The sequence below is a fragment of the Lissotriton vulgaris genome, chromosome 10, assembly GCF_964263255.1.
Source record: "Lissotriton vulgaris chromosome 10, aLisVul1.2, whole genome shotgun sequence".
Taxonomy (NCBI): Eukaryota; Metazoa; Chordata; class Amphibia; order Caudata; family Salamandridae; genus Lissotriton; species Lissotriton vulgaris.
In genome coordinates this window covers 1,001,805,985-1,001,830,702 of record NC_141698.1, presented here as the reverse complement: position 1 = coordinate 1,001,830,702, position 24,718 = coordinate 1,001,805,985, and the positions used below count along the sequence as shown (strand labels likewise).

The window sequence follows — 24,718 nt, the reverse complement described above, 5'->3', positions numbered from 1 at the left end:
AGACTGTGGACACACAGCTCAAACAAGGGAGCCTGCAAGGTGAGGCTACAATTCAACAGAAACACAGACTGCAGACACAAAGCTCAAACAAGGGAGCCTGCAAGGCGAGGCTACAATTCAACAGAATCACAGACTGCAGACACACAGCTCAAACTGGGGAGCCTGCAAGGTGAGGTTACAATTCAACAGAAACACACACCGTAGACACACAGCTCAAACAAGGGAGCCTGCAAGGTGAGGCTACAATTCAACAGAAACACACACCATAGACACACAGCTCAAACAAGGAAGCCTGCAAGGTGAGGTTACAATTCAAAAGAAACAAACACCATAGACACACAGCTCAAACAAGGGAGCCTGCAAGGCGAGGCTACAATTCAACAGAAACACAGACTGTGGACACACAGCTCAAACAAGGGAGCCTGCAAGGTGAGGCTACAATTCAACAGAAACACAGACTGCAGACACAAAGCTCAAACAAGGGAGCCTGCAAGGCGAGGCTACAATTCAACAGAAACACACACCATAGACACACAGCTCAAATAAGGGAGCCTGCAAGGGGAGGCTACAATTCAACAGAAACACCCACCATAGACACACAGCTCAAACTGGGGAGCCTGCAAGGTGAGGCTACAATTCAACAGAAACACACACCATAGACACACAGCTCAAACTGGGGAGCCTGCAAGGCGAGGCTACAATTCATCAGAAACACAGACTGCAGACACAAAGCTCAAACAAGGGAGCCTGCAAGGCGAGGTTACAATTCAACAGAAACACAGACTGTGGACACACAGCTCAAACAAGGGAGCCTGCAAGATGAGGCTACAATTCAACAGAAACACACACCGTAGACACACAGCTCAAGCAAGGGAGTCTGCAAGGTGAGGCTACAATTCAACAGAAACAAACACCATAGACACACAGCTCAAACAAGGGAGTCTGCAAGGTGAGGCTACAATTCAACAGAAACAAACACCATAGACACACAGCTCAAACTGGGGAGCCTGCCAGGTGAGGCTACAATTCAACAGAAACAAACACCATAGACACACAGCTCGAACAAGGGAGCCTGCCAGGTGAGGCTACAGTTCAACAGAAACACACACTGTAGACACACAGCTCAAACGGGGGACCCTGCAGGGTGAGGCAACGATTCAACAGAAACATACACTGCGGACACACAGCTCAAACAAGGGAGCCTGAAAGGTGAGGTTACAATTCAACAGAAACACACACCGTAGACACACAGCTCAAACAAGGGAGTCTGCAAGGTGAGGCTACAATTCAACAGAAACAAACACCATAGACACACAGCTCAAACAAGGGAGCTGGCAAGGTGAGGCTACAATTCAACAGAAACAAACACCATAGACACACAGCTCAAACTGGGGAGCCTGCCAGGTGAGGCTACAATTCAACAGAAACAAACACCATAGACACACAGCTCGAACAAGGGAGCCTGCCAGGTGAGGCTACAGTTCAACAGAAACACACACTGTAGACACACAGCTCACACGGGGGACCCTGCAGGGTGAGTCAACGATTCAACAGAAACATACACTGCAGACACAAAGCTCAAACAAGGGAGCCTGCAAGGCGAGGCTACAATTCAACAGAAACACAGACTATGGACACACAGCTCAAACAAGGGAGCCTGCAAGGTGAGGCTACAATTCAACAGAAACACAGACTGTGGACACACAGCTCAAACAAGGGAGCCTGCAAGGTGAGGCTACAATTCAACAGAAACACAGACTGCAGACACAAAGCTCACACAAGGGAGCCTGCAAGGCGAGGCTACAATTCAACAGAATCACAGACTGCAGACACACAGCTCAAACTGGGGAGCCTGCAAGGTGAGGTTACAATTCAACAGAAACACACACCGTAGACACACAGCTCAAACAAGGGAGCCTGCAAGGTGAGGCTACAATTCAACAGAAACACACACCATAGACACACAGCTCAAACAAGGAAGCCTGCAAGGTGAGGTTACAATTCAAAAGAAACAAACACCATAGACACACAGCTCAAACAAGGGAGCCTGCAAGGCGAGGCTACAATTCAACAGAAACACAGACTGTGGACACACAGCTCAAACAAGGGAGCCTGCAAGGTGAGGCTACAATTCAACAGGAACACAGACTGCAGACACAAAGCTCAAACAAGGGAGCCTGCAAGGCGAGGCTACAATTCAACAGAAACACACACCATAGACACACAGCTCAAACAAGGGAGCCTGCAAGGGGAGGCTACAATTCAACAGAAACACCCACCATAGACACACAGCTCAAAATGGGGAGCCTGCAAGGTGAGGCTACAATTCAACACAAACACACACCATAGACACACAGCTCAAACTGGGGAGCCTGCAAGGCGAGGCTACAATTCATCAGAAACACAGACTGCAGACACAAAGCTCAAACAAGGGAGCCTGCAAGGCGAGGTTACAATTCAACAGAAACACAGACTGTGGACACACAGCTCAAACAAGGGAGCCTGAAAGGTGAGGTTACAATTCAAAAGAAACACACACTGTAGACACACAGCTCAAACAAGGGAGCCTGCAGGGTGAGGCAACGATTCAACAGAAACACACACTGTAGACACACAGCTCAGACAGGGAAGACTGCAAGGCGAGGCAACAATTCAACAGAAACACACACTGTAGACGCACAGCTCAGACAAGGAAGACTGCAAGGTGAGGTTACAATTCAACAGAAACAAACACCATAGACACACAGCTCGAACAAGGGAGCCTGCCAGGTGAGGCTACAGTTCAACCGAAACACACACTGTAGACACACAGCTCACACGGGGGACCCTGCAGGGTGAGGCAACGATTCAACAGAAACATACACTGCAGACACAAAGCTCAAACAAAGGAGCCTGCAAGGCGAGGCTACAATTCAACAGAAACACACACCGTAGACACACAGCTCAAACAAGGAAGACTGCAAGGCGAGGCTACAATTCAACAGAAACACAGACTGTGGACACACACCTCAAACAAGGGAGCCTGCAAGGTGAGGCTACAATTCAACAGAAACACAGACTGTGGACACACAGCTCAAACAAGGGAGCCTGCAAGGTGAGGCTACAAATAAACAGAAACACAGACTGCAGACACAAAGCTCAAACAAGGGAGCCTGCAAGGCGAGGCTACAATTCAACAGAATCACAGACTGCAGACACACAGCTCAAACTGGGGAGCCTGCAAGGTGAGGTTACAATTCAACAGAAACACACACCATAGACACACAGCTCAAACAAGGAAGCCTGCAAGGTGAGGTTACAATTCAAAAGAAACAAACACCATAGACACACAGCTCAAACAAGGGAGCCTGCAAGGCGAGGCTACAATTCAACAGAAACACAGACTGTGGACACACAGCTCAAACAAGGGAGCCTGCAAGGTGAGGCTACAATTCAACAGAAACACAGACTGCAGACACAAAGCTCAAACAAGGGAGCCTGCAAGGCGAGGCTACAATTCAACAGAAACACACACCATAGACACACAGCTCAAACAAGGGAGCCTGCAAGGGGGGGCTACAATTCAACAGAAACACCCACCATAGACACACAGCTCAAACTGGAGAGCCTGCAAGGTGAGGCTACAATTCAACAGAAACACACACCATAGACACACAGCTCAAACTGGGGAGCCTGCAAGGCGAGGCTACAATTCATCAGAAACACAGACTGTAGACACAAAGCTCAAACAAGGGAGCCTGCAAGGCGAGGTTACAATTCAACAGAAACACAGACTGTGGACACACAGCTCAAACAAGGGAGCCTGCAAGATGAGGCTACAATTCAACAGAAACACACACCATAAACACACAGCTCAAACAAGGGAGCCTGAAAGGTGAGGTTACAATTCAACAGAAACACACACCGTAGACACACAGCTCAAACAAGGGAGTCTGCAAGGTGAGGCTACAATTCAACAGAAACAAACATCATAGACACACAGCTCAAACAAGGGAGCCTGCAGGGTGAGGCAACGATTCAACAGAAACACACACTGTAGACACACAGCTCAGACAGGGAAGACTGCAAGGCGAGGCAACAATTCAACAGAAACACACACTGTAGACACACAGCTCAGACAAGGAAGACTGCAAGGTGAGGTTACAATTCAACAGAAACACACACTGTAGACACACAGCTCAGACAAGGAAGACAGCAAGGTGAGGTTACAATTCAACAGAAACACACACTGTAGACACACAGCTCAGACAAGGGAGCCTGAAAGGTGAGGCTACAATTCAGCAGAAACAGACTGTAGACACACAGCTCAAACAAGGGAGCCTGCAGGGTGAGGCAACGATTCAACAGAAACACGCACTGTAGACACACAGCTCAGACAAGGAAGACTGCAAGGCGAGGCAACAATTCAACAGAAACACGGACTATAAACACACAGCTGAAACTGGGAAGCCTGCAAGGTGAAGCTACAATTCAACAGAAACACACATTGCAGACACACAGCTCATTCAAGGGAGCCTGCAAGATGAGGTTACAATTCAACAGAAACACACACTGTAGACACACAGCTCAGACAAGGAAGACTGCAAGGCGAGGTAGCAATTCAACAGAAACACACACAGTAGACACACAGCTCAGACAAGGAAGACTGCAAGGCGAGGCAACAATTCAACAGAAACACAGACTGTAGACACACAGCTCAGACAAGGAAGACTGCAAGGTGAGGCTACAATTCAACAGAAACACGGACTGTAAACACACAGTTGAAACTGGAAAGCCTGCAAGGTGAAGCTACAATTCAACAGAAACACACATTGCAGACACACAGCTCATACAAGGGAGCCTGCAAGGTGAAGCTACAATTCAACAGAAACACACATTGCAGACACACAGCTCATTCAAGGGAGCCTGCAAGATGAGGTTACAATTCAACAGAAACACACACTGTAGACTCACAGCTCAGACAAGGAATACTGCAAGGCGAGGCAACAATTCAACAGAAACACACACAGTAGACACACAGCTCAGACAAGGAAGACTGCAAGGCGAGGCAACAATTCAACAGAAACACAGACTGTAGACACACAGCTCAGACAAGGAAGACTGCAAGGTGAGGCTACAATTCAACAGAAACACGGACTGTAAACACACAGTTGAAACTGGAAAGCCTGCAAGGTGAAGCTACAATTCAACAGAAACACACATTGCAGACACACAGCTCAAACAAGGGAGCCTGCAAGGTGAGGTTACAATTCAACAGAAACACACACCATAAACACACAGCTCAAACTGGGGAGCCTGCAAGGTGAGGCTACAATTCAACAGAAACACACACCGTAGACACACAGCTCACACGGGGGACCCTGCAGGGTGAGGCAACGATTCAACAGAAACACAGGCTGCAGACACAAAGCTCAAACTGGGGAGCCTGCAAGGTGAGGCTACAATTCAACAGAAACACACACCGTAGACACACAGCTCAAACAAGGAAGACTGCAAGGCGAGGCTACAATTCAACAGAAACACAGACTGTGGACACACAGCTCAAACAAGGGAGCCTGCAAGGTGAGGCTACAATTCAACAGAAACACAGACTGCGGACACACAGCTCAAACAAGGGAGCCTGCAAGGTGAGGCTACAATTCAACAGAAACACAGACTGCAGACACAAAGCTCAAACAAGGGAGCCTGCAAGGCGAGGCTACGATTCAACAGAAGCACAGACTGCAGACACAAAGCTCAAACAAGGGAGCCTGCAAGGCGAGGCTATGATTCAACAGAAGCACAGACTGCAGACACAAAGCTCAAACAAGGGAGCCTGCAAGGCGAGGCTATGATTCAACAGAAGCACAGACTGCAGACACAAAGCTCAAACAAGGGAGCCTGCAAGGCGAGGCTATGATTCAACAGAAGCACACACCATAGACACACAGCTCAAACTGGGGAGCCTGCAAGGTGAGGCTATGATTCAACAGAAACGCGGACTGTAGACACACAGGCCATACACACAGCTCACTCGGGGGAGACTGCAACTCGAGGCTACAATTCAACAGACATACACACTGCAGGCACCAGCCTCATACAAGGGAGCCTGCAGGCTGAGACTACAATTCAACAGAAAAACACACCGTAGACACAAACCTCATACAAGGTAAGCCTGCAAGTCGAGGCTACAATTTAACAGGGACAGATTGCAAGTCTTAATTATGCAATGTTTTGGAAAATGCTAAGCTTCAATTTTAAATGTGTTGATTTGTTGTCTATAAATTACTGTTGGATATACTTTGCAATAAGTACAGCTCTGTGCCTATGCAAATATGAGCAGTCCTCGTATTCTTCGTTCAGGGAAGGGTTCGAAGCGTTGGTAGGAAGAGTAATGGCCAGCTTTACCAAGAGTGACCATATATGGAAAGGCGACCTTTCGCCAATGTAGGTCTAAAGACAGTGGTGTCTTCAGGTACAGAAAGGCATGCTGGGAGCTCCACGGCGAGCAAAAGACAGGAATGGGCAGTCTGTGCTTCCATTCTAATGCCAGTCTTTCTAGGTCTCCTTACTTCACTTAGAGCACTCCACACAGGGGGGGGGGGGGGGGGATGTTTTATTAGCATTATAGTCCTTCTGCTTCAGGCTATACCAGTCCATTAGGTCTCTCTTCCTCACTACAAGCCTCGCCTGCAGCACAGGCCTATGCCTCAGGAGATGGGCTTTGCCACTCGTCATAGTAGGCAGCACCGGGCTAAAAGGCGGAATGTAGTAGGGACTATCGAATATCGAGGGGACAGAGTATCCAAACCACATCATTGACAGACAATATTCCGAAAGGTAAGTGCACAGAGGGAGGTGAGGATTTACTATTCTTGACTCCGCATCTACGTCCCTTGAAGATATAGATCACAAAAGTAAGTATTTGTGGCGTGAGGTATAGGAAAAGTATATAAACCTAGCTTTCTATACTTTGTCCCTTGATATGATTGTACAATACTCTGTCCCGTCAATATTTAGGATTCGATATTTCCAGCCGGCGCCTGATGGGATATAGTGAAGAAGAAAGCCAGTCCTGTGGTCTGTACCTTTGGGCTCTCTGAAGCTGGTGTGCTGTGTCTCTCCAGCTCCAGTAGGCCTCTTGTCAAGACCCAACTTGACCTCAAGATGTTTGAGGGAACTCTCCTCCCTCCAGGAAAAATCAAGCTGGAAATAATCTAACAGGAGGTTTTTTTTAAATTAAGGATGCTCAGTGTCTCCGGTCACATCTTTCTTTTCTACATTTTCAGCCAAAATAGTGGAAGGGTGGTTGGGGTGGACCTAATGGGGTCGTTTTAGGGAAGGAAAATGATTACAAACATGCGCAGAACCACACACTGTACATAGACACAAAGGGTTAATCTAAGCCATATATACACCAAGTACGTGTTAGCATTGAAGTGAACTGTTGATGCTGGATCTCCTGACAGAGATGTACACCTGCGTTTTTTGGCATGAAACAGCAATCACACTTAAAGCCAATTGCCCGGCTAATAACGTCCATTAAGTAGCATGCTGCTTCGATTAAAGGTAATGGGCATCTCTCCAGAACTGGCTCAGCCTCTGTTATTAATCCAACTCCAGTGAACTCACAAGACCTCGGCAAGAAAGACACTGTCTCTCAGATGAACCAGGGCGAAAACCGGCTTGGAAATGATGCATATGTTCAGCCCCAGGGATTTTCAACTGAGCTCCATCATGAGTTATTTTACCCACTTTCTCCCAGACTTTCTGATACTGGGGGCATCATAATCTACTGGGGGTGGGAGAGTGGGGATAGTGCTAGGGGATTTTGGGGAATCACCCCCGATTCCAACCTGCTTTTTAGTTCTCACATGAGCCAATGTGCTTGCACATTCCTTCAGCGAGATTATAGTAAGCGGAAAAGAAAAGTCTACCCAAACGGCTGCGGATCGCATACAGTTCATGTGATCTATGTGCGTGCACACCATCGCCAGCCACATAACACACAACCATTTGTCTGTGCCTCGGCATCAGACTTCAAAGGCTGCCGCTCCCCCGCCCCCGAATCAGACTTTAAGGGATTGCGCACCCGCTCCCCCGCCCCCCGCCACAGCAATGCGGAGAGCTTGTTTCTTGACGAAAGTGAAAGCCTACCATGCTTGTTTACAGTAGCCTTGCTCCTCAAATGCTGTTGCTGAGTTGCATCTCTCTAGGGACACTGAGCTTGAAAACACTAGACTTGCTAGCTGTAATGCTACATCCGCTATGCTTTGGCTCTAGACAAGTTGATCCCTCGCAGACTGTGCTGACTCTGCCCCTCCTGATTCTGAAACTGACCAACGCAGTCCCCACGCAGTCTCTTCTCTCTTGTCTTATGATGTCTGTCCTGCCACCATTTACTTCGGACCCTCACCCCTCCTCAGTCTCACACCCCCTCACCCTCACCCTCACACACCCTCACCCTCACATACCCTCACCCTCACACACCCTCACCCCCATCACCCTCACCCCCGTCACCCTCACCCACGTCACCCTCACCCTCCCTCACCCTCACACCCCTCACCCTCACACACCCTCACAAACCCTCACTCACCCTCACCCACCCTCACACACCCTCACTCACCCTCACACCCTCACACGCCTCACAACCCTCTCACCCTCACCCCCTCATACCCCCACACACCCTCACCCTCACACACCACATCACTCAGGAACACCACCACATCACTTAGGGGCACCACTCAGGGGCACCACCACATCACTCAGGGACACCACCACATCACTCAGGGACACCACCACATCACTCAGGGACACCACCACATCACTCACGGACACCACCACATCACTCAGGGACACCACCACATCACTCAGGAACACCACCACATCACTCAGGGACACCACCACATCACTCAGGGGCACCACTCAGGGACACCACCACATCACTCAGGGACACCACCACATCACGCAGGAACACCACCACATCACTCAGGGACACCACCACATCACTCTGGGACACCATCACATCACTCAGGGACACCACCACATCACTCGGGGACACCACCACATCACTCGGGGACACCACCACATCACTCTGGGACACCACCACATCACTCTGGGACACCACCACATCACTCTGGGACACCACCACATCACTCAGGAACACCACCACATCACTCAGGGGCACCACCACATCTCTCAGGGACACATCCACATCACTCAGGAACACCACCACATCACTCAGGGACACCTCCACATCACTCAGGGGCACCACTCAGGGACACCACCACATCACTCGGGGACACCACCCCATCACTTGGGGACACCACCACATCACTCCGGGACACCACCACATCACTCCGGGCACCACCACATCACTCAGGGACACCACCACATCACTCGGGGACACCACCACATCACTCCGGGACACCACCACATCACTCAGCGGCACCACCACATCACTCAGGGGCACCACCACATCACTCAGGGGCACCACCACATCACTCAGGGGCACCACCACATCACTCAGGGACACCACCACATCACTCAGGGACACCACCACATCCCTCAGGGACACCACCACACCACTCAAGAACACCACCACATCACTCAGGAACAGCAGCACATCACTCCGGGCACCACCACATCACTCAGGGACACCACCACATCACTCGGGGACACCACCACATCACTCAGCGGCACCGCCACATCACTCAGGGGCACCACCACATCACTCAGGGGCACCACCACATCACTCAGGGACACCACCACATCACTCAGGGACACCACCACATCCCTCAGGGACACCACCACACCACTCAGGAACACCACCACACCACTCAGGAACACCACCACACCACTCGGGAACACCACCACATCACCCGGGGACACCACCACAAACTCGGGGACACCACCACATTACTCGGGGACACCACATCACTCTGGGACACCACCACATCACTCTGGGACGCCACCACATCACTCTGGGACACCACCACATCACTCTGATACACCACCACATCACTCAGCCCAACCACATCATCACAACATCACTGTCCTTGCTTGCTACCAACAAGCATTGCCATAGCCAATAGGACTTGTATCAGGAAAGTGTAAGCTATTGGCTTTGTGAATAACAATGCTATTAATTTATATATTTTCAAAGCCAACACATATTTAAAAAATGTGTCATTTACAATACCAATAGCTCACACTTTCCTAATGCGAGACCTATTGCATTGCAAATGCTTGTTTCAGATATGTGCCAGATATTCCACCCTGAGACTGAAGTCTCCAGAAGAAGCACTCCATCTCATTAACCCAAAGTGATGTAAAAAGCCTCATTGAGGTCACCTGGAAACTAGGACAGATGCCCACTGTGTTCCACACAATTTACAGACGTTTCACTTAATACAACTTCGGCTTTGGATCTACTTAAGAATGCCAGGTCTAGGCTCACCATATGTATCTGGCAAGTCCACAGTGTATCTTGAGTCGAAGCCCACAGCACAGCTCTCTGGTTTGCTAATGACACCTGGGAATGCATTCCGCCAATTGCTTACCATTGGCTTTGTGTTTTGTAACTCACATGACCATGCTTTCTATTTACTGGCTTTATTTGTTTTAGGCTGTCCAGCTTGAGTTTGTTCCTTCCGTTGCCCTAACCCTATCGACTGTATTCTTCCACCAGTGCTTGATTTTGGTATACAGGCCTTTAAATCTTTTTCTTGTCTTGTCACATTTGCTGTGAATTCAAAGACAGGGGTCAAATGTCAGGATCTGTCTTCCAGGGAGCTTGGTGTTTACTTTTCTTTTTCTGCCTTCAAAGCCAGAGGATTTATGTGACAATTATGCTGGCTACTGGGGGTGTGTTTGAGGAAGGCCGAATTATATTTTTTATCTAGCATTAAACAACATTTAAATATCTGTAAATGTACTGTGAAGATATTTTTTAAAAAAATCTGAATTAGTACAGCACAAATGAAGCACATTTTTTGGTAAATCTAAAGTGTGGTGGAATCAAAGATTTTAGTACAATCAATACACTAGGTGATGACATTTCCACACATTATCGTCTGTCAGCAAAACTGCATGTCTGTGCAAACGTAATGGTCCTTTCAATTAAAGAGGTGCTATCTGTAATAGTAGTATGTTCTCACACCATGCACCCTCCACTTTACTCCACTCTACACTGCACCACTCCATGCCACTGCACTCTATTCTGCACCACTCCATACTATGCCACTCCACACTACATCACTGCACTCAACTCTGCACCACTCCACTCTAGGCCACTTCACAGTACACCTCTCTCCTCTACACCTTTGCACTACTTGCCAATACACTGTACCCCACACTAATCCCCTAAGCACCACTGCACTCTTCGCCACTGCAATCTATGACACTCCACTCTGCACCACTCCACTCAATGCTACTCTACTTTGCAACATTGGGCTCTATGTGAATGCACTCTATGCCACTGCACGCTACTCTGTACCACTCCACTCTACACCAGTGCACCTCATGTCGAACCACTCTATGCCACACTAGGCTACTCTGCACCACTGCGCTCTATGCCACTCTACTCTGTGCCTATCTACTCTACCATGCACCAGTCCATTCTACTCTGAAACAATCTATTATGTGCCACTGTACTCGGAGCCACTGCACTCTACTCTGAATCACTGCACTCTAAGCCACTCTACTCTGCAATACTGCTATCTCTGTCACTGAAGTTTATGCAACTCTACTCTGCACCACTGCATTCCATGCCACTGCGCTCTACTCTGCACCACTTTACTGCACAACACTCTACGCCAATGTGCTGTATGCCTTTACACTCTACACCGCTCTGCATCTCTCCGCTCTACGCCATTGCACTCTACATCAGTCCACTCTAAACTTCCCTGCTCCACTGCACTCTACTCAATGCCGCTGCAATCTACATCAGTCTATTCCACTCTGCACCATACTAATCTATGCCAATTCACTCCACTCCATTCTACACCATTCTCTTCTTTGCCGCTGCTCTCCATGCCACAGCACTCTAGGCCAATGCACTCTACACTACTTTACTCAAAAACAATGCACTCTATGCCACTGCACTCTACGCTAATCTACTCTGCGCCACTGCACTGTATGCAACTATGCTCTACAACACTCTACACTACTGCACTCTACACCACTCTACTCTAAATCATTGCACTCCACGTCACTTTACTCTGTGCCACTCTACGCCACTGCACTCAACACCAATGCACTCTGCGCCTCTCTACTCTACACCACTGCACTCTGCGACACTCTACTCTGCATTCTCTGGATACTGAACTCTGTCTCACTTTACTCTGCATCACTTAACTCTGCTCTGTACCACTCTACTCCTTGCCACTCTCCTGCACTCTACGCCAAGGGGCTCTACGCCAATGCACTCTATGCCACTTCACGCCACTCTAATCTACTGTGCACCATTGCACTCTATGACACTGCACTCAATGTATCTCTACTCTGCGCTATGACACTCTTCGTGACTGCACTCTACACCACTCCACTCTAGGCCTCTCCACTCTACTTTGCACGACTCCACTCTATGCCACTCTACTCGCAATGCACTCAGTGCCACTACTCCATGTCACTGCACTCTACCCTGCACCACTCCACTCTACACCACTTCAATCTACTCTGACACAATCTATTCTATGCCACTGCACTCTACACCACTCTACTCCACTCAATGTCACTGCACTCTACACCAAATACTCTGCAACACTGCACTCTACACCAATATACTCTACTCTGCAACACGCTATGCCAATGCTCTCTATGCCTCTGCATGCTACGCCACTCTACACCATTGCACTCTACGTCACTGCACTTTATGCAAGTCTATTCTACTCTGTACCACTGTACTTTGCATTTCTGCTCTCTACACCTCTCTACTCTGCAATACTCTACTCTGTTCCACTGCACTCTACGAAATTGCACTCTATGACGTTCTACTCTGAAATTAAAACTACTCTACTCTACGCAACTGCACTCTACACCAGTGCACTCTACACCACTGCAATCTACTCTCAACCACTCCACTCTACGCCACTCTGCTCTATGGCACCGCACTCTTTGCCAATGCACTCTAAACCACTTCAATCTACTCTCAACCACTCCACTCTACGCCACTCTGCTCTATGGCACTGCACTCTTTGCCAATGCACTCTAAACCACTGCAATCTACTCTCAACCACTCCACTCTACGCCACTCTGCTCTATGGCACTGCACTCTTTGCCAATGCACTCTAAACCACTGCAATCTACTCTCAACCACTCCACTCTACGCCACTCTGCTCTATGGCACTGCACTCTTTGCCAATGCACTCTAAACCACTGCAATCTACTCTCAACCACTCCACTCTACGCCACTCTGCTCTATGGCACTGCACTCTACGCCACTGCACTCAACACCAATGCACTCTGCGCCTCTCTACTCTACACCACTGCACTCTGCGACACTCTACTCTGCATTCTCTGGATACTGAACTCTGTCTCACTTTACTCTGCATCACTTAACTCTGCTCTGTACCACTCTACTCCTTGCCACTCTCCTGCACTCTACGCCAAGGGGCTCTACGCCAATGCACTCTATGCCACTTCACGCCACTCTAATCTACTGTGCACCATTGCACTCTATGACACTGCACTCAATGTATCTCTACTCTGCGCTATGACACTCTTCGTGACTGCACTCTACACCACTCCACTCTAGGCCTCTCCACTCTACTTTGCACGACTCCACTCTATGCCACTCTACTCGCAATGCACTCAGTGCCACTACTCCATGTCACTGCACTCTACCCTGCACCACTCCACTCTACACCACTTCAATCTACTCTGACACAATCTATTCTATGCCACTGCACTCTACACCACTCTACTCCACTCAATGTCACTGCACTCTACACCACTCTACTCCACTCAATGTCACTGCACTCTACACCACTCTACTCCACTCAATGTCACTGCGCTCTACACCTAATACTCTGCAACACTGCACTCTACACCAATATACTCTACTCTGCAACACGCTATGCCAATGCTCTCTATGCCTCTGCATGCTACACCACTCTACACCAATGCACTCTACGTCACTGCACTTTATGCAAGTCTATTCTACTCTGTACCACTGTACTTTACGTTTCTGCTCTCTACACCTCTCTACTCTGCACCACTCTACTCTGTTCCACTGCACTCTACGAAATTGCACTCTATGACGTTCTACTCTGAAATTAAAACTACTCTACTCTACGCAACTGCACTCTACACCAGTGCACTCTACACCACTGCAATCTACTCTCAACCACTCCACTCTACGCCACTCTGCTCTATGGCACCGCACTCTTTGCCAATGCACTCTAAACCACTGCAATCTACTCTCAACCACTCCACTCTACGCCACTCTGCTCTATGGCACTGCACTCTTTGCCAATGCACTCTAAACCACTGCAATCTACTCTCAACCACTCCACTCTACGCCACTCTGCTCTATGGCACTGCACTCTTTGCCAATGCACTCTAAACCACTGCAATCTACTCTCAACCACTCCACTCTACGCCACTCTGCTCTATGGCACTGCAGTCTTTGCCAATGCACTCTAAACCACTGAAATCTCATCTAAACCACTCCACTCTACGCGACTCTGCTCTACGGCACTGCACTCTATGCTAATGCACTCTACACCACTTCACTCTACACCAATCTACTCTGCACCAATGTACTTTAAGCCACGTCAGTCTAGGCCACTCCACAACACTACACTTTACAACACTCCAGTCCACAATACCCCACTCTATGCTGCTCTACTCCATTAAACTCTATTCAACTCTGCTCTGTGCCACTCCACTGTACAACACTCTACTCCACTTTACGCCACTCTACGACACTATGCTAATCTACGCCATTCTCAACTCCCTCTATGCCACTTCATGCCACTTTACTCCACTCTATTCTACGCCACTCTGCTCTACTCCATGACAAGCCACTCTACAGCACTCCATCCATGCCATTCCATTCTCCTACACTACTGCACTCTATGCCACTCCACTGACAATCTACTCCGCTCTATGACAGTCTACTCTACAACACTCTACTCTAGCCACAACATTCCACTCTGCGAGAGACTACTCCACTCTGACACTCAACTCTACTCCCCTCCACTCTACAACATTCTACTACATCCACAACACTCTACTCCACTTTACGACAGAACTCCACGCCACTCTACGTATACCCCACATTTAGCCATGCTGAACAGCAGCCACGCTGGTGCACATAATGGCTAAAATGTGTTGGCAAAGCCAATAGCTTTTGCATAGGCGAGACCTACGGGCTTAGCCAATGCGTGTTCCTTTGGTGTTTGATCCAGTGCTCTAAAGTGACACTGTAGAGAAGCTGGGCGCTTGTGTACCAGTTTAGGGAGGGCTTGACCTGGCAGTTCGCGTGGAATGTTCTTATTGGGTCGAGACTCATTTACACGTAGCAGCGTCCAAACTGAGGTGGCAAAGTGAGCTTAAGAATGATGCACCGGAATGCTACCCTAACGATCGGCAGTGTTTCGACAAATTGCAAGCATTTGGCCCATCCGCGTGTGTGTGCTTGGGACGCTTTGGAGAGCGCCTTGTCAATAAATGAAATTCACAAAGCGCTCGTATGAAAGTACTCGCCCCCTCAGTGTGTGCTGCTGATAATAAAATGCTTGTCAAAGATTAATGCATCCGGAGCTGCTGCGCGCGAGCGCGTGCCTGGAGCCAGTCAGCAGAACTCCATCAATATAACCTACATCTGTTAAACACGTCCCTGAACATGACCGCACGAGCATCACCACACATGGAGACAGATGGGGTACATGTGTCTGCACGCCTTTTATCCTGCACAGCGGAGACGCGCCCCACTTCTGCCCGTCAGCGGGACGGATAGGAGTACATTCATATGGCGTATGTAAGGACTGGGGTAGAGGAAGGACTGCCAGACACCCATCATGGGCCTGCAGGCGGTGGTCCTCCGACTCAGGCCCAGCCCGTGCTGTTTCTCTTGGGACGAGGCTAAACACCCCCACGGTGGTGAGACGGCGTCCCTCTGTGCTCTACAGCATTCGGGAGAAGCTTCTAAAACACTCCACGTCCCTACACTCGTTCCTCTCAAGTAGTATCGTCGATGTAGAGAGCCTGAACGTTGAGACCAGTGGGCAGAAAAGATGGATCAAGCTTCGGGGGTCCGTCCGGAGCACGGCAGCCGTGTCTGGAGGCCGCCTGGAGCCGCAGACCTCCGGGGGCTCTGACGTCAACGTGGAGCAGCAGAGCTGTATGTTCTCTGACGTCACGCAGCAGAGCTGTATGTTCTCTGACGTCACCGTGGAGCATCAGAGGTGTATGTGCCTGACGTCACCGCCGAGCAGCAGAGGTATGTGCCTGACATCAGCGTGGAGCAGCAGAGGTGTATGTTCTCTGACCTCACCGTGGAGCAGCAGAGCTGTATGTTCTCTGACGTCACCGTGGAGCATCAGAGGTGTATGTGCCTGACGTCACACTGGAGCAGCAGAGGTGTGTGCCTGACGTCAGCGCGGAGCAGCAGAGCTGTATGTTCTCTGACCTCACCGTGGAGCAGCAGAGCTGTATGTTCTCTGACGTCACCGTGAAGCAGCAGAGGTGTATGTTCTCTGACGTCAGCGTGGAGCAGCAGAGGTGTATATGCCTGACGTCAGCGTGGAGCAGCAGAGGTGTATGTGCTCTGACGTCACCGTGGAGCAGCAGAGGTGTATGTGCTCTGACGTCAACGTGGAGCAGCAGAGGTGTAAGCGCTCTGACATCGCTGACATCAGCGCGTGGAGCAGCAGAGGTGTAAGCTCTCTGAAGACAGCGTGGAGCAGCAGAGGTGTATGTTCTCTGACGTCAGCGTGGAGCAGCAGAGGTGTATGTTCTCTGACGTCAGCTTGGAGCAGCAGGGGTGTAAGCTCTCTGACTACAGCCTGGCGCAGCAGAGATGTATGTGCTCCGACGTCAGCGTGGAGTACGAGAAGCGTAAGCTCTCTGGCGTCAAACTGGAGCAGCGGAGATGTAAGTGCTCTGACGGCCGCGTGGAGTAAAGACCTAGGCTCTATGACGTCAAACATGAGCAGCTGAGACGCCAGTGCTCTGACATCAGCATGGAGCAGCAGATGTAAAAGCTCTTAACGTCAGTGAAGATATATGTGCTGTGACGTCAGTCTGGATAAGGGAAGCAGTGCGCTCCCTGGCGTCAGTCCGAAGCTCTGGAGTCAGTGCCTTCGAGTCAGCCTAGAGACGGAGGTGTATGTGCTCTGACGTCACCTGGCCTAGGGGAGCTGCAGGTCCTCTGGCCTCGGCCTGAAGCAGTGGAGGTGTATATGCCCTGGGATCAGTCGAGAGCGGGGGTATTGCCGCGCTCCGGGTTCAGGGTGCAACGGGACGACTGAATGAGCTACTGAGATATCCGGCCAAGAGAGATGAATCAGGCGTGGCCTATGACTACAGAGGCAAGTAACTATTCAGCCTAAGTGCACCCAGCCCCACCCGCTCTAGAGTCCCCCTGAAACAGGCAAACTGTGTGTTCTGGGGTCAGTCGAGAGCAAGAGAGCGGAACCAGCTGTGATGGGAACACGAGAACTGTTCGAGCTGTGATAACAAGAGAGCAGAGTCAACTGTGATATCAACAAGAGAGCTGTATCAGCTGTGGTATCAACGAGAGAGCTGTACCAGCTGTGGTATCAACGAGAGAGCTGTACCAGCTGTGATATCAACAAGAGAGCCGTACCAGCTGTGATACCAGGAGAGCTGTACCAGCTGTGGTATCAACAAGAGAGCTGTTCCAGCTGTGATATCAACAAGAGAGCTGTACCAGCTGTGGTATCAACAAGAGAGCCGTTCCAGCTGTGGTATCAACAAGAGAGCTGTACCAGCTGTGGTATCAACGAGAGAGCTGTACCAGCTGTGGTATCAACAAGAGAGCCGTACCAGCTGTGATATCAACAAGAGAGCTGTACCAGCTGTGGTATCAACGAGAGAGCCGTACCAGCTGTGATATCAACAAGAGAGCTGTACCAGCTGTGGTATCAACGAGAGAGCTGTACCAGCTGTGGTATCAACGAGAGAGCTGTACCAGCTGTGATATCAACAAGAGAGCCGTACCAGCTGTGATACCAGGAGAGCTGTACCAGCTGTGGTATCAACAAGAGAGCTGTTCCAGCTGTGATATCAACAAGAGAGCTGTACCAGCTGTGGTATCAACAAGAGAGCCGTTCCAGCTGTGATATCAACAAGAGAGCTGTACCAGCTGTGGTATCAACGAGAGAGCTGTACCAGCTGTGGTATCAACAAGAGAGCCGTACCAGCTGTGCTATCAACAAGAGAGCTGTACCAGCTGTGGTATCAACGAGAGAGCCGTACCAGCTGTGATATCAACAAGAGAGCTGTACCAGCTGTGGTATCAACGAGAGAGCTGTACCAGCTGTGGTATCAACGAGAGAGCTGTACCAGCTGTGATATCAACAAGAGAGCCGTACCAGCTGTGATACCAGGAGAGCTGTACCAGCTGTGGTATCAACAAGAGAGCTGTACCAGCTGTGGTATCAACGAGAGAGCTGTACCAGCTGTGGTATCAACAAGAGAGCCGTTCCAGCTGTGATATCAACAAGAGAGCTGTACCAGCTGTGATATCAACGAGAGAGCTGTACCAGCTGTGGTATCAAAAAGAGAGCTGTTCCAGCTGTGGTATCAACAAGAGAGCTGTACCAGCTGTGGTATCAACAAGAGAGCTGTACCAGCTGTGGTATCAACGAGAGAGCTGTACCAGCTGTGGTATCAACAAGAGAGCCGTTCCAGCTGTGATATCAACAAGAGAGCTGTACCAGCTGTGATATCAACGAGACAGCTGTGGTATCAACGAGAGAGCTGTACCAGCTGTGGTATCAACAAGAGAGCCGTTCCAGCTGTGATATCAACAAGAGAGCTGTACCAGCTGTGGTATCAACAAGAGAGCTGTACCAGCTGTGGTATCAACAAGAGAGCTGTACCAGCTGTGGTATCAACAAGAGAGCTGTACCAGCTGTGGTATCAACGAGAGAGCTGTACCAGCTGTGGTATCAACAAGAGAGCCGTTCCAGCTGTGATATCAACAAGAGAGCTGTACCAGCTGTGGTATCAACAAGAGAGCTGTACCAGCTGTGGTATCAACAAGAGAGCCGTTCCAGCTGTGATATCAACAAGAGAGCTGTACCAGCTGTGGTATCAACAAGAGAGCCGTTCCAGCTGTGATATCAACGAGAGAGCTGTACCAGCTGTGGTATCAACGAGAGAGCTGTACCAGCTGTGGTATCAACAAGAGAGCTGTACCAGCTGTGGTATCAACGAGAGAGCTGTACCAGCTGTGGTATCAACAAGAGAGCTGTACCAGCTGTGGTATCAACAAGAGAGCCGTTCCAGCTGTGGTATCAACAAGAGAGCCGTTCCAGCTGTGATATCAACAAGAGAGCTGTACCAGCTGTGGTATCAACAAGAGAGCTGTACCAGCTGTGGTATCAACGAGAGAGCTGTACCAGCTGTGGTATCAACGAGAGAGCTGTACCAGCTGTGATATCAACAAGAGAGCCGTACCAGCTGTGATACCAGGAGAGCTGTACCAGCTGTGGTATCAACAAGAGAGCTGTACCAGCTGTGGTATCAACAAGAGAGCTGTACCAGCTGTGATATCAACAAGAGAGCCGTTCCAGCTGTGATATCAACAAGAGAGCTGTACCAGCTGTGATATCAACGAGAGAGCTGTACCAGCTGTGGTATCAAAAAGAGAGCTGTTCCAGCTGTGGTATCAACAAGAGAGCTGTACCAGCTGTGGTATCAACAAGAGAGCTGTACCAGCTGTGGTATCAACAAGAGAGCTGTACCAGCTGTGGTATCAACGAGAGAGCTGTACCAGCTGTGGTATCAACAAGAGAGCCGTTCCAGCTGTGATATCAACAAGAGAGCTGTACCAGCTGTGATATCAACGAGACAGCTGTGGTATCAACGAGAGAGCTGTACCAGCTGTGGTATCAACAAGAGAGCCGTTCCAGCTGTGATATCAACAAGAGAGCTGTACCAGCTGTGGTATCAACAAGAGAGCTGTACCAGCTGTGGTATCAACAAGAGAGCTGTACCAGCTGTGGTATCAACAAGAGAGCTGTACCAGCTGTGGTATCAACGAGAGAGCTGTACCAGCTGTGGTATCAACAAGAGAGCCGTTCCAGCTGTGATATCAACAAGAGAGCTGTACCAGCTGTGGTATCAACGAGAGAGCTGTACCAGCTGTGGTATCAACAAGAGAGCCGTTCCAGCTGTGATATCAACAAGAGAGCTGTACGCGCTGTGGTATCAACAAGAGAGCCGTTCCAGCTGTGATATCAACGAGAGAGCTGTACCAGCTGTGGTATCAACGAGAGAGCTGTACCAGCTGTGGTATCAACAAGAGAGCTGTACCAGCTGTGGTATCAACGAGAGAGCTGTACCAGCTGTGGTATCAACAAGAGAGCTGTACCAGCTGTGGTATCAACAAGAGAGCCGTTCCAGCTGTGATATCAACAAGAGAGCTGTACCAGCTGTGGTATCAACAAGAGAGCTGTACCAGCTGTGGTATCAACAAGAGAGCCGTTCCAGCTGTGATATCAACAAGAGAGCTGTACCAGTTGTGGTATCAACAAGAGAGCTGTACCAGCTGTGGTATCAACGAGAGAGCTGTACCAGCTGTGGTATCAACAAGAGAGCCGTTCCAGCTGTGATATCAACAAGAGAGCTGTACCAGCTGTGGTATCAACAAGAGAGCTGTACCAGCTGTGGTATCAACAAGAGAGCTGTACCAGCTGTGGTATCAACAAGAGAGCCGTTCCAGCTGTGATATCAACAAGAGAGCTGTACCAGCTGTGGTATCAACAAGAGAGCTGTACCAGCTGTGGTATCAACAAGAGAGCCGTTCCAGCTGTGATATCAACAAGAGAGCTGTTCCAGCTGTGGTATCAACAAGAGAGCCGCACCAGCTGTGATACCAGGAGAGCTGTACCAGCTGTGATACCAGGAGAGCTGTTCCAGCTGTGGTATCAACAAGAGAGAGCTGTTCCAGCTGTGATATCAACAAGAGAGCTGTTCCAGCTGTGGTATCAACAAGAGAGCTGTTCCAGCTGTGGTATCAACAAGAGAGCAGTGTCGGCCTGCATTCAGAGCTGTGTGGGTTACTGAGCCAGAGTGAACCAGGTGAGCTGTATCAGCTATAGAAAGGGTGTGGACCAAGGGAGCTGTATCAGTGATGGAGCCTATGTGCAGCAGGGGGCCAGCATCACCCCCACGGCCAGGATGGTCCAAGAAACGTGTGCCACCTACAGAGCCAGCCTGGAAAAACTGTGGCTGTAGCGGCTCCAGAAAATGTCTGAAGGAGAGCTGTGTTATCTTCGTAGCCCTCCTAGAGATGGAGAGCTGTGGCATCTTTGTAGCCTCTCTGAAGGAGAGCTGTATTATCTTTGTAGCCCTCCTGAAGGAGAGCTGTGTTATCTTTGTAGCCCTCCTGGAAAAGCAGAGCTGTGTTATCTTTGTAGCCCTCCTGGAGAAGGAGAGCTGTGTTATCCTTGTAGCCTTCCTGGAGAAGGAGAGCTGTGGTATCTTTGTAGCCCTCCTAGAGGAGGAGAGCTGTGAGCTGTGATATCTTTGTAGCCCTCCTGAAGGAGAGCTGTATTATCCTTGTAGCCCTCCCGGAGAAGGAGAGCTGTGCTATCTTTGTAGCCCTCCTGGGAAAGCAGAGCTGTGTTATCTTTGTAGCCCTCCTGGAAAAGCAGAGCTGTGTTATCTTTGTAGCCCTCCTGGAAAAACAGAGCTGTGTTATCCTTGTAGCCTTCCCAGAGAAGGAGAGCTGTGGTATCTTTGTAGCCTTCCCAGAGAAGGAGAGCTGTGGTATCCTTGTAGCCTTCAGGAGAGCTGTGGTATCCTTGTAGCCTTCCCAGAGAAGGAGAGCTGTGTTATCCTTGTATCCTTCCCAGAGAAGGAGAGCTGTGGTATCTTTGTAGCCCTCCTGGAGAAGGAGAGCTGTGTTATCCTTGTAGCCCTCCTAGAGAGGGAGAGCTGTGGTATCTTTGTAGCCTTCCCAGAGAAGGAGAGCTGTGGTATCCTTGTAGCCTTCAGGAGAGCTGTGTTATCCTTGTAGCCTTCCCAGAGAAGGAGAGCTGTGGTATCTTTGTAGCCTTCCCAGAGAAGGAGAGCTGTGGTATCCTTGTAGCCTTCAGGAGAGCTGTGGTATCCTTGTAGCCTTCCCAGAGAAGGAGAGCTGTGTTATCTTTGTATCCTTCCCAGAGAAGGAGAGCTGTGGTATCTTTGTAGCCCTCCTGGAGAAGGAGAGCTGTGTTATCCTTGTAGCCTTCCCAGAGAAGGAGAGCTGTGTTATCCCTGTAGCCCTCCCCGAGAAGGAGAGCTGTAGTATCTTTGTAGCCCTTCTAGAGAGGGAGAGCTGTGGTATCTTTGTAGCCCTCCTAGAGGAGGAGAGCTGTATTATCCCTGTAGCCCTCCCAGAGAAGGAGAGCTGTGGTATCTTTGTGACCCTCCTGGAGAAGGAGAGCTGTGTTATCCTTGTAGCCTTCCCAGAGAAGGAGAGCTGTGGTATCTTTGTAGCCTTCCCAGAGAAGGAGAGCTGTGTTATCCTTGTAGCCTTCCCAGAGAAGGAGAGCTGTGGTATCTTTGTAGCCCTCTTGGAGAAGGAGAGCTGTGTTATCCTTGTAGCCCTCCTAGAGAGGGAGAGCTGTGGTATCTTTGTAGCCCTCCTAGAGGAGGAGAGCTGTATTATCCCTGTAGCCCTCCCGGAGAAGGAGAGCTGTGTTATCTTTGTGACCCTCCTGGAGAAGGAGAGCTGTGTTATCTTTGTAGCCCTCCTGGAAAAGCAGAGCTGTGTTATCTTTGTAGCCCTCCTGGAGAAGGAGAGCTGTGGTATCTTTGTAGCCCTCCTAGAGAGGGAGAGCTGTGCTATCTTTGTAGCCCTCCTAGAGGAGGAGAGCTGTATTATCCCTGTAGCCCTCCCGGAGAAGGAGAGCTGTGTTATCTTTGTGACCCTCCTGGAAAAGCAGAGCTGTATTATCCTTGTAGCTTAAATCAACAAAAGAGTGAATCAAAAACATATATAGCAACCTCGTAATGAATATTCGAGGTGCAAAGGAAAGAAAATGGATGTAGTAAAACATACATAGAGGAGTGGGACACAACACAGTGATTTTAAGAACCCTCACTCACCAACCTGGTGGTGACATGCTTCATCACTGGGTTCCCACTGGAAAGACAGAGTGTCTTTCCAGTGTGCTTCAACGCCTGGTTACAGCGGAGCTGGATCTTGTGAGTGTTGAGTGTGTGATTGAAGCCAAATTCAGCTTAAGTGAGTGCAAAAATAAGGAAGAATTAAAAAGTGCAGATTCGTGACTTTAAACTATTTTATCAATAGTCCGATGTGCACTGGCTAAAAACAGATATAAATGGACACATAGGTGTCGTCTCGGTTATTAAAGACCCCTAGTCCATAGTGGAAGAATTGGTCGACATGTTTCTGCTTAGTAAGAGCCTGAGTCGCTCAGCTTTCGTCAGGACCATAAAGTGTGATCCTCCGGTGGTGTACACGCCCTAAGGTGCACCCTGCCGTGAGGAGTTTGTGTGAAAAAGAAAAAGTTTTTCCCTTTCCGGTGAATATTATACTTACGGCTAAAAAGCCGTTCAGGACCCACGCAGCAATTTTGCTGGAGTCATGTACAAGAGGTGCATCAATGTGAGACCCCGTGGGCAAAACGCGGTGTGGGGCAATTCTTCACGCCGCAATTATGTTTGCAGGCGACTCGCCACCAAGTACCTATCTTAGCACCCGGACTGGAAAAGGAGAGCTGTGTTATCCTTGTAGCCTTCCCGGAGAAGGAGAGCTGTGGTATCTTTGTAGCCCTCCTAGAGGAGGAGAGCTGTATTATCCCTGTAGCCCTCCCCGAGAAGGAGAGCTGTGGTATCTTTGTAGCCCTCCTAGAGAGGGAGAGCTGTGGTATCTTTGTAGCCCTCCTAGAGGAGGAGAGCTGTATTATCCCTGTAGCCCTCCCCGAGAAGGAGAGCTGTGGTATCTTTGTAGCCCTCCTAGAGAGGGAGAGCTGTGGTATCTTTGTGACCCTCCTGGAGAAGGAGAGCTGTGTTGTCCTTGTAGGACTCCTGGAGAAGGAGAGCTGTGTTATCTTTGTAGCCTTCCCAGAGAAGGAGAGCTGTGGTATCTTTGTAGCCCTCCTGGAGAAGGAGAGCTGTGTTATCCTTGTAGCCTTCCCGGAGAAGGAGAGCTGTGGTATCTTTGTAGCCCTCCTAGAGAGGGAGAGCTGTGGTATCTTTGTAGCCCTCCTAGAGGAGGAGAGCTGTATTATCCCTGTAGCCTTCCCGGAGAAGGAGAGCTGTGTTATCCCTGTAGCCCTCCCGAGAAGGAGAGCTGTGGTATCTTTGTAGCCCTTCTAGAGAGGGAGAGCTGTGGTATCTTTGTAGCCCTCCTAGAGGAGGAGAGCTGTATTATCCCTGTAGCCCTCCCCGAGAAGGAGAGCTGTGGTATCTTTGTAGCCCTCCTAGAGAGGGAGAGCTGTGGTATCTTTGTGACCCTCCTGGAGAAGGAGAGCTGTGTTGTCCTTGTAGGACTCCTGGAGAGGGAGAGCTGTGTTATCTCGGTATCCTT

General features: G+C 49.7%; 1 protein-coding gene across 1 annotated transcript in view; it reads right to left on the bottom strand.

Moving 5' to 3' along the window:
• SHROOM4 (shroom family member 4) overlaps positions 1-24,718 on the bottom strand; it is a 308,392-nt gene that overhangs the window by 282,883 nt on the left and 791 nt on the right. The window lies entirely within an intron of this gene.